The sequence below is a fragment of the Polyodon spathula genome, chromosome 7, assembly GCF_017654505.1.
Source record: "Polyodon spathula isolate WHYD16114869_AA chromosome 7, ASM1765450v1, whole genome shotgun sequence".
Lineage (NCBI taxonomy): Eukaryota > Metazoa > Chordata > Actinopteri > Acipenseriformes > Polyodontidae > Polyodon > Polyodon spathula.
Window position 1 is genome coordinate 14,975,501 of NC_054540.1, and position 11,053 is coordinate 14,986,553.

Sequence of the window (11,053 nt, forward strand, 5' to 3'; positions counted from 1 at the left end):
AGCTGCATATGAGGGACTTGCTCTGTGGTTAGTCATGTGATCCTACCCATGGGAGGCCAAGATATCCTATGGATGAAAGCCATTGTCCAAGCTAATGGCGCACATACTAGGTATCAACTGTCGCAGCTCCCCAATGACACAGGAGCCATCAACTTCATTGCTTTTCCCTTATAGCCCAAATTTTAGTGTATAGTACATTTTAAGTTGAGTACCTAGTTGATGCCTTTTTGTTTATATTTCAATTAACTGTTGGTGAAGACAAGAGCAGAAGGTAGTCACCCTCCATCATCGGGGACAGATGCGGCTCTCCCTTGGTCGCGGGGGATTAATATGGCTCCCCTTCATTCACTGAGGACTTCTCCATCTCGTGCTGGGGACAGCAGCGGGCGCATTGGAGACAGCAGTGGGGCTTCTCCCTATGGGACTAGAGATTGCAAGGTACCTCTCATGTCCACCCTCAGGTAGTCCAGCACCATACCTGCGATGTGTCGCATGGACACTGGGCGGTGCTGCTGTTCCCAGGCCTCCCATTGCTCCCCATCTCAGGCCCACACAACGTTGATCACAACGGGGAAGACCTCCTTGAAATCCCTCTCAGGCGCCTCCAGCCAGTCCCCGATCCCCTCAGAGAGTGGATTTGTCTGCCTCAGAGTCAGCGGTTCCTCTCTCACCGACGTTCCTCTCTCCCATGCGTTGTTCTGGTTGAGGGGAAGGTAACTGACCTTGCCGCACAGGAAGCACTATCCTTCTACATCCAGACAGGCGAGGTAGACGTTTGGCATTGCAGACACAGCGTGACCTGCGACTGGCCCTGCTCTGCTATTTGGGGGCCTGCTGCTGCTGTTGTTTCCTCCGGCCGCTTCTTCCCATTTTTTTTCCACAAAACTGTCAAAAAATAAAATTTCACCCGCAGTATCCCCAGTCTGTCACTTGAAGGTGCTGTTATCCCAGTGCTAACACCATATCTGACAAGATCGCTGGTGGATGATTTCACATACCCGGAAGGAACACACAGACAGGCAGTACTGGGGTTGAAGTTGAGACCCAATGGCTGCACTCAGTGTTTTATTGAATAAAATAAATAATAGATTTATACAAAAACAATACACCCTACTTTAGGCCAAAATAAATAGACAGAAAATATTGTAGGGTTGGCAGTGCTCTGGCTTTGCTAGCTCCAGCTCCCATAGCTCAGCTCCAGCTCCAGAACCACTAAAACTTATAATCATTAATGTATGCTCTTGACTACCATAGTAACAATCTATTTACGTTTTCTTTTAATAGTTCAATTAGGTTCCATCTGTTTTTTAGAGACAAGGATGTGAAATCGTTTGTCATGTCATGTAATTTGCTTGATCAACAACCATGTCCTTATATCGCTGCTAATTACTTTATCAACTGTCAATTCCTAGCATGAAAGTAGAATACTTTAGTATTAGTTTAACGTGATTATTTTCAGATTTTTTTAAAATAAAACTTAGTTTTTTTTTAATTGGTAGAGAAAAAAAAAAAACACTAAACAAAGTTACTTTTTTTCCCTTTTAGTTACGTTAATATTATTTTTATGTATTTAAAAATATATTGTACAATTGAAGGTGTCCAATGCTTGCAAGCCTGTTTTCAAGTTAAAAGAATTACATTGAAACAAAAGCTAAATTAAATGTTTTTTGTTTTCTTTTGTGGAAAGTTACACCTCAAAATGTTAATAAATCTTTACAAACTATTTACATTTGTCCTTTTTTTATTTTTATAAAACGTTTATAAATCAATATAACGCACTATCCGGCACAACCTGTGCCCTATCGTGCCGTATTGTTTAAATATTTAATTTTAAATTAAAACTGTAATAACAAAAACAACATGATTAACTATGTTGGGTTTTTTTGTTGTTGTTGTTTTTTTTTTTTTGTTTTTTTTTTTTTTTTTGTTTTTTTTGTATTTACCTCCAGTAAATTTAAATAGATGTCCGGGGGCGAAAATATCTCTGGCATGCGTTCTCCAATTGGGCCGTTTTAGCGACACTTCCTACTTTCTGGAGTAATGCTGTTTGCAACGAAGACTCCTTGTGTCAGCATGTCGAGTAAAATAAACGAAGCGGCTTTTCCAGCCGGGCAAGATGGTGATGAAAACGACGCCCAGCTAACACACAACGTTATCACGACGTTGCAGTAAGGTTGTGGATTGGTTTGGGTCAATGCGACGTTGTGACAACGTTGTCACAACGTTAGAGATGTACTTGGTCCAAAATAAATGTCGTGGCAACGTTGCTAAAACAACACTTGATAACGTTGTAGAAACGTCACGTATCAACTAGTACACAACGTTATGGGAAGGTTGTGGTCTGGTAGTGAAAAACGCAACATTGTCACAACGTTGTGACAACGTTAGATATATTAGTTATTAGATATATCTATTACATGATTTAAATAAATGCTCTGGCAATAGCTATTTTATTACATTTTTGTGTTTTCCGTTTTATTATTAGTGTGGTGTTCAAGCCTAGCTCTTATTCTTGGAAAATAGAGCATTAGTTTGGTTTAGTGGCTAATTCTAATTGGTACTAAAGTTACATTACATTTTTTTTTAATAGCTATGTTAGAGTAAGTTAGCTGTGTGTGTAAAACATAACAATACTTTCAATTTGGTCTCACTCGAAGGGGACAAACATTTAATTAAGGTTCACAATTACCGTATATGAATTTCTAATATAGCTCAAAGCAAACAGAATACGCTTTTCGACTGTCATTCGTAGTTAGCTACGAATGCAGTAGCAATGCCGCGATGCCTGGGATATAAGCTGTTCTCAAAACCGCACACACGCGGTAAAATGACGCATTTATTATTATTATTATTATTATTATTATTATTATTATTATTATTATTACATTGCGATTTTTAAAGTTCATGCTACGAGTACAACTGAGCTATTTTGTTCTAAAATCGTTTAAAACTAAATGACGTAGATTTCGGTGCAACTTTAAGTACAATTTCCGTTTGTATTTTGGCTTTGTGCCGTAGAATGAAAAACAAAATTTCTGTTGCTTCAGTATAATTACATTGTTTGATTGGATTTGGTAACATATTTTTTCTGATAGGTGTAGTGTGATCCCCATAGAATTCAGTTTCCTTTGCTCATTGTGCGCATGTGTAGAGCTGTCTTTTTTCCAGTCACTCTCTACACGTGCTCTGCACTTTGTCAAAGCGACTTCACGGCGATTCAGCAGCTGATCTGGGTAACGCGCTCCGGCTGCCATTGATCAGCAGCTCCTAAGATAAACACGCAACCAACCACATATATTTTTAATAGTGCACCAAAAGTACACAACGTAACATTGAAAGCGTAATTTGAAAAGCACGGCAGTTAAAATTATATCATTAAATCGACAAGGCAGCAATGCACATTATATTCTTCTTCTTCTTCTTCTTCTTCTTCTTCTTCTTCTTCTTCTTCTTCTTCTTCTTCTTCTTCTTCATTGTAATATCTCCGCTTTCTAAATAATCACCCAAAGCCAGCAATCTTTAAGGTATTTGTTTTCTTCAGTTGCTTGTATTCTCTGATGAAGGCAAAGCAGGTCGAAACGTAAGAGTACTCACTTTTTTATATATCACAGTAAGTGTCCTAGTGAGTGTTCTGCTTTCCTTCTCAGTTTTATATGTATCACACTGCTTGGAATCACTTATATTTGTCTGTCATGATAAAATATTTTGTCAAACACAAACATGTATATGTGTATGTATTTCCAGCAAGCATTATAAACACTGCATAGCCTGTAACGCGAATTGTATTAAACATTCATTTTTCACGTACAAATGAGATTGCAACATGTTAAAAAGCTACTCATCTTTATTAAAGCTATAATAAAAAATTAAGCGTTTTGTGGGACACACTATTACAAACGTTATGACGAGTAACTGTATTTAAGTGTATAGAGATGAGTTACTTCCTCATTTAAATGAAAAACTATGATTTACGATTTAAAAGCCTATTTAGTGGTACAGCGTAAATTAAACAAATTTTACTATTAACGCGTTTCTCAGTTGTGATTGAGATACACGAATGGATTAACAAATATCAGTTGCATTTAACGAGAGTAGAAAAGCCATGAAAAATACCTATTAATTGGCAATATGCCCTAATTTGTGGAAAGCTATTTATTTTAAAATGGTCAGAGCCCTTGCAGCTAACGCACTTCCCCCAAGATGACCGACTTCCCCCCTCCCCCCACATAACGTCTTTTCAAAATGTTTTCATTTTAACATTTAAACGTTTAAACTGTATATTTTTAAACGTTTAAACGTTTATTAAATTAAACGGAATCTAGCAAATTGAATCATCAATCAGTTACATAATTACAAACATGGATAATTTACAAAGATATGTGTACTCCTCATGAAAGAGAACATATTTATAGAAGCAAGTGCTCTGTAGGATTGCCAGGCTGATATTACAATTATACACACACACACACACACACACACACACACACACACACACACACACACACACACACACACACCACACATATATGTATATATATATATATATATATTATATATTATATATATAGATATATATGAACTTCAGTCATTATCATTGCTGCCTTGTCAATTTCATGCTGTAACTTCTGTTACAGAACTTCTGTGCTTTTCAACTTACTATTTCAGTGTTACATTGTGTATTTTTGGTGCATTATTTAAAATGTATAGAGTTCGCTGTGGGTTTATTATCAGAACAGAATCTCAACACTATTCTTGAAATGAATTGGGCTAAAACCTTGGTGGTAAGGACTTTTGCAAAAATGAAATCCGCCTCTGTACCACCCATTATATATCACTCAGGGGTTATTTTCTTAATAGGTGCAGTAGCTAAAACCTAGCTACAAAATAAACTTGCCACACTTGCCGTTTGGGTAGTGTGCAACACTGATTTGATAGTACTGTACACTAGTGTAGTGCAAGTGTTAACGCTTTGGTATTTGTATTTGTTTACATTATTTATCTGGGGATATGTTCTGTTAAAGGATTAGATAGTTTTGTGTCCCAAGTAAAGTTTTTTCCATCAGTAGTATGTTAAGGTAAAAATATGTCTGTACTGCCACAGTTCAGAAAGCAGCTCTATTTTAGATACAATTAATAATTACATTTATTATTAGATATCTTCTACTGCATTGCTCTTCTACAATTGAAATACAGTGTGCATTAGAATGTTTAATGGTATGGATGAGGCTGCTGACATCGTTGCATTCTGACGTTTTGACACACTGTTGCATATTTTATGAAAGCTCAAACAAAATCCTGATGTTTTGTACTCTAGGTATGGCTGTAGAAGCTTGCTTTGGGTTTGGAAGGAACCCACTTATGTGAGCAGCTAGTGCTGCACATTCTGAGCTAGCACAGGTCCTTTGTGACAGAGGAGCAAGTGCAAACTTCAGTAAGGGAAAGATATTCCTGATGTTTATTTTCTGGTAAATTAATCCATTTGCACTGTTAGGTTTAGATTTCTTTTCTTGCATTTCTAATATGTTTTTAATACAGTAAAGCATTTAACATTTCAATAATGGCTACTGTAGAGATGAAAGCAGATTTGTGGTAATTGTGCCACCACATCTATACCTTTTAGAGTCAGTCTGATTTTCAGTGAAAAAGTAGACTTGATACAGACCATTGGGTTTCAGACAGTGTGGTTAAAGTTGGTACACTGGTATATTCTATGATACTTTCAATGAAGTTACATTAGGGATAGTGTCCAGTAGAAATGAACCATTTCACTGCCACTGTTTTTAGCCTCTGGACATTTCCAATGAGATAGATCTTTCTGGACACTCATTTTACATCATCTTTACAAACTATTTTATCTCATTATGTCGCTTAGATAAAGCCCAAGGGAGCAATTTCGTTTTTTTGATAATATATTGATATATTTATTTTAAGTAAAAAAAAAAAGTACAAACCCTGGGATACGAATTAGAGTTGTAATGATTCCTGCTTGTTTAATGGGTATGACGCAGATGAATAAGTATTAGAAACATCCTTCGATTCAGTATGTTTTCAGTTTACACGTCAATTCCTGTTTCTTTAAGAAAAGAAAAAAAAAACACATCTGGTGGTCTCAATGAACTGTACAAAGACATTAAGTTAGTTGGCGTACAGTGACTGAAATGATGAAGACAATTTCATGTCCTGCACAGATGGTTACAAGAGGGCAACCAGAGCTTGAGGCTTCAAAAGGAAATAATTGAAAGCAAAATACAGAAATGCAACTTCCTAATTTCTGTTCTGCGAGAAAAGAATGTGGCGATGATTGATAGAACAAGTACACAAACTGGGGTTTAATATCGTCATATTGTCAACATTAAACAGAGACTGTTTATTTTCTTATTTTGACTGTATACATGCATTTCCAATGGCTCCCAGCCTTATGCGTTCACAGATTTATAAAAACACAGTACAAGGAAGACATCAATTATCTACTCCTTCACATAGAATATTCGAGACAAGCTAGCATACAAAAAATATAAATATATTACTATTTAACAGGTCTACAGGCATTTAGTAAAGAACAGTTGGTGTGCTGGTGATGGAACTTTACAACTTGAATTAAATAATGGAATTTAAATTTTTGCGTAATAAAAGAAAAAAACGTTTTTCACTGTCATGGTTTATTAAATTCCAGACACTAGGTGAAAAGTATGCTTTTTTGAGCTAACAAACTATTTTTTGTGGTTTAATACTCAAGTTTATGAAATTGCATATTTCCAGGGAAGGCTGCAGATACAGTCGGCGGCGCTTTATCGGGACGCCTCTGGAGAATTAAAAATATCCCGACTAAGCGACTGTCCCAATTAAACGAGAGACATTTGAAACGACCTTAGTCACACTTTTTTGTTTCTAAATGAAAAGAAACAGAATGCAATCACATCACATTGTGATTAAATGTTAAATACATATTTTAAAATACGAGTCAATTGTTTAATTTTATTCCTAAACAAAATGAGTCAGTGCTATTTTTTTTATTTCTACGTGAAATGAAAAATAAGGAGATCCCATCTTATCAGCTGCGTTGTTGACACGCCAACTTTCTTTGCAACAGCAGCCTGAGAAACCACAGGAGACTCCAGCTCCTTCAAGAGTCCCAACGTGGGTTACGCAAGTCATAGAGTAATCACGTACCACATACTCACTGCACTGCGCTAGGCGAACCTATCTTGCTCTGAAAAGACATCTCCATTTATCATGTAAAAATACTGTGTTCCAATTTAAAAAAAGTGACGTCCCAATTAAATGACATTATATAGCATTGGGAAGAAAGGTCTCCCACAGTTGTATGCCAGTTAAGCACAACTCCCGATTATCAGTATCCTGATTAGGCGGCACCGACAGCACTTGTTGTAAGTTTAGCAGTACAGCTGCATGATCCACATATTATGTTGTGTTAAAAGTTTCTGGAATAATCATACTAATTGGTTAATATGCAATTTTAGCAGGTGTACAGTTTTATATACAGGTGTGCACACTTAACAAAATCAGCTCTGGAACTGAATTTATGTATATACAGCTCTGGAAAAAATTAAGAGATCACTGCAAAATTATTAGTTTCTCTGGTTTTACTATTTATAGGTATGTGTTTGGGTAAAATGAACATTTTTGTTTGATTCTATAAACTACTGACAACATTTCTCCCAAATTCAAATAAAAATATTGTCATTTAATGCATTTATTTGCAGAAAATGACAACTGGTCAAAATAACAAAAAAGATGCAGTGTTGTCAGACCTCGAATAATGCAAAGAAAATACGTTCAGATTCATTTTTAAACAACACAATACTAATGTTTTAACTTAGGAAGAGTTCAGAAATCAATATTTGGTGGAATAACCCTGATTTTCAAGTACAGCTTTCATGCGTCTTGGCATGCTCTCCACCAGTCTTTCACATTGATGTTGGGTGACTTTATGCCACTCCTGGCGCAAAAATTCAAGCAGCTCAGCTTTGTTTGATGGCTTGTGACCATCCATCTTCCTCTTGTTCACATTCCAGAGGTTTTCAATGGGGTTCAGGTCTGGAGATTGGGCTGGCCATGACAGGGTCTTGATCCGGTGGTCCTCCATCCACACCTTGATTGACCTGGCTGTGTGGCATGGAGCATTGTCCTGCTGGAAAAACCAATCCTCAGAGTTGGGGAAGATTGTCAGAGCAGAAGGATGCAAGTTTTCTTCCTGGACAACCTTGTACTGACAACACTGCATCTTTTTTGTTATTTTGACCAGTTGTCATTTTCTGCAAATAAATGCTCTAAATGACAATATTTTATTTGGAATGTTGGAGAAATGTTGTCAGTAGTTTATAGAATAAAACAAAAATGTTCATTTTACCGAAACCCATACCTATAAATAGTAAAACCAGAGAAACTGATAATTTTGCAGTGGTCTCAATTTTTTCCAGAGCTATATATATATATATATATATATATATATATATATATATATATATATATATATATATATATATATATATATTTTATTTTTTTCTTAAATGTTTCTTCAATACTTTTTGCAGATCAGTATACAGTCTTGATGGTTGCATGCACAGCTTCAGCACCAGAAGAGAAATTGGTCCTGTAGAAATGCTGTTGTCTAGGAATGTGGATCCTAATGTTTCTAACAAGTAAGACTGAGTGAGTCCTTTCTGTTTAACCATAATCTTTACATGCACATTTTATCAGGTTACATGACAATTTCTTAAAACGTATTCCAAAGAAAATGTTACTTTATAGGGCATACAATCAGGGTCCTTCAGACATCAAATATAATAATTTCTTGGTCTTGCCTGTCTTAACAAATTATTACATTTAAGTTGCACATACTTGTTGAATGGAAAAAACTTCCCACAGAATGTGGGATGGTATCTTTTCTTCAAGGCAAAATAGTCTGGTATTTCTATACCTAGATTGTCTTTTCCTTTTCAGACAAAAAAACACAACTTCATAAACAAACAAAAATATGCCACTCCTGTGCTGTAACACAGCCCAGTTGGATTGGCACCTACAAGAAAAACGGAAATCGGTTGCAAAAATCAAGGTGTCTGAAATAATTTAGTCAAATCCTGCTATTTTGTACTCTACTTAGGTATGGATGTAATAAATTAATTTCCATCAAAGCGAGCAGCGTATACTTCCGTTTCAACAATAAACACTAATACATTTGTTAATAAGTTTTGTATGTCCCTATTATAATAATAAATAATATAACAAATAATGTATAACTAAGTGTACATAATAAGTCTATAATTCCTTGAAGATTTTTAGTGTCTTACTAAATCACAATAGTGCTAGCTCGTGTCATTTATCAAGGCTATCAAAAAGTCAAAATGTAATTACAGGCATTTATGTAGAATAGGGTATTTTATTTTTTCTAAATCTAAAAGGTTTATTTCATTTTTTTTAATTGTTGTAGCATATTCTTGAATTTGAGTACATCTATTTTTCCTCCTCATAAGTACTTTTAAAATGTATTTATTTTAAATATGGATGCCATTTCTATCAGCTTTTTTTTTTTTTTTTTTTTTTTTTTTTTTTTGCTTTTGTGCTGCTGTTTTGCACTGAAGATTTTTATGTTTATTATTTAGGCTACAAAGAACTGACCATGGATGTATAAGCTTTGAAACCACTAGTCACCATGATTTTTTTCCCAATATCTTGTTTTTTATCCCCATCTTGTTTAAACACCTCCCTTAAAAGAGCTTTCTATTGACCTTAAATCTATGACCCCCTTATTCAATCCATGATAGATTTCTGACTTGGTTTCCTGATAAGATAAGTGCAATTTATCTTTAGCATGTGAATGGCCTTGTAACCTGTCAGATTCTGATCCTTTTACCGTCACATTGTTGTAAATAGTCACTGTTTACTTTAGTGAATGACACCCTGGGAAAATTGTTGCCTTTAATAAAGGCCAAGAATTTCTCATCTTTGTAAATATGTCGCAAAGAAAAAGGATTTTGTAGAAACTTCTCAAGGGAACATTAGCGAAAATAATTCCAGTTTACCTGCGGCATATTGTTGCGTCACTGTAATTGCAACATTACGTTTACACCTGTATTGAGAAACAAGGGATATGTGTTCTTGGTGGCCCTGAAAAAAGGAAACGGAACCTTGCCCTTGAAAAAAATAAAAAAATAATTGGTGAATTATGGCATAGTAGACGCTATCTGCGTCATTAAAAAAAAAAATGCCAGTTCATTTAGAGCTGGCTTTGACAAATATGTTTGTTTCCTTTTTTTATATAGTTCATGTTACTAATAGTGACTGGAAAAAGTTTAACCATTTAAGAGGGGTGTGAAAGTTTGTGGCAGTGTGGGCTGCAGTAGTGACATCAGACCAGGAAATGAAATGGAAACACAAATGGTACAGGCCAAAATGGGGGGGCTGCACTCATATGCAATTCAAAATAAAAAATGTAAACAAAACCAAAACACCGAACCAAAGCAAAGGGCACATTGGCCAAAGTAAAATAACACACACAATAATAATACTTTGGTAGCATCCTCCGCTCTGAGCCTGGAGTTGGTCTTTTATACTGTGGCTGGAGCCTTAATTACCTATTAAACAATTACCTTATTAAGACTCCAGTCACATTCCCACAGGCTTTACTGGGATGGAGATTTAACCCCACCCCCACCAGTTACACTTTATGAGACCAACTTTTTGCCTGACTCAAATGTCGGACGGCTTTCGTCTGTCTGCACACAAACACATATAATATAATAATGATAATAATACAATACAAATACAAATTAAATAAGTACATAAATTGTCACAAGGTTTTGTCCATTTATTTATTAAGAAATATTATTTGCCAATATCTACAATTTTTCCTGTATCGACTACAAGTGACTAGGGACTACTTTTTGTGCTAGAGAGTTTTGTTATTCCTAATGTACAATAATTTGGAAAGCATTCCTTTTTGCATCTGTAAAACATGTGGTGAATGTTGGCCCACGATGCATTCAGACGACTTTAGCACATGCCCAGTTTCCTACTCAGTTTGTAAAGGATC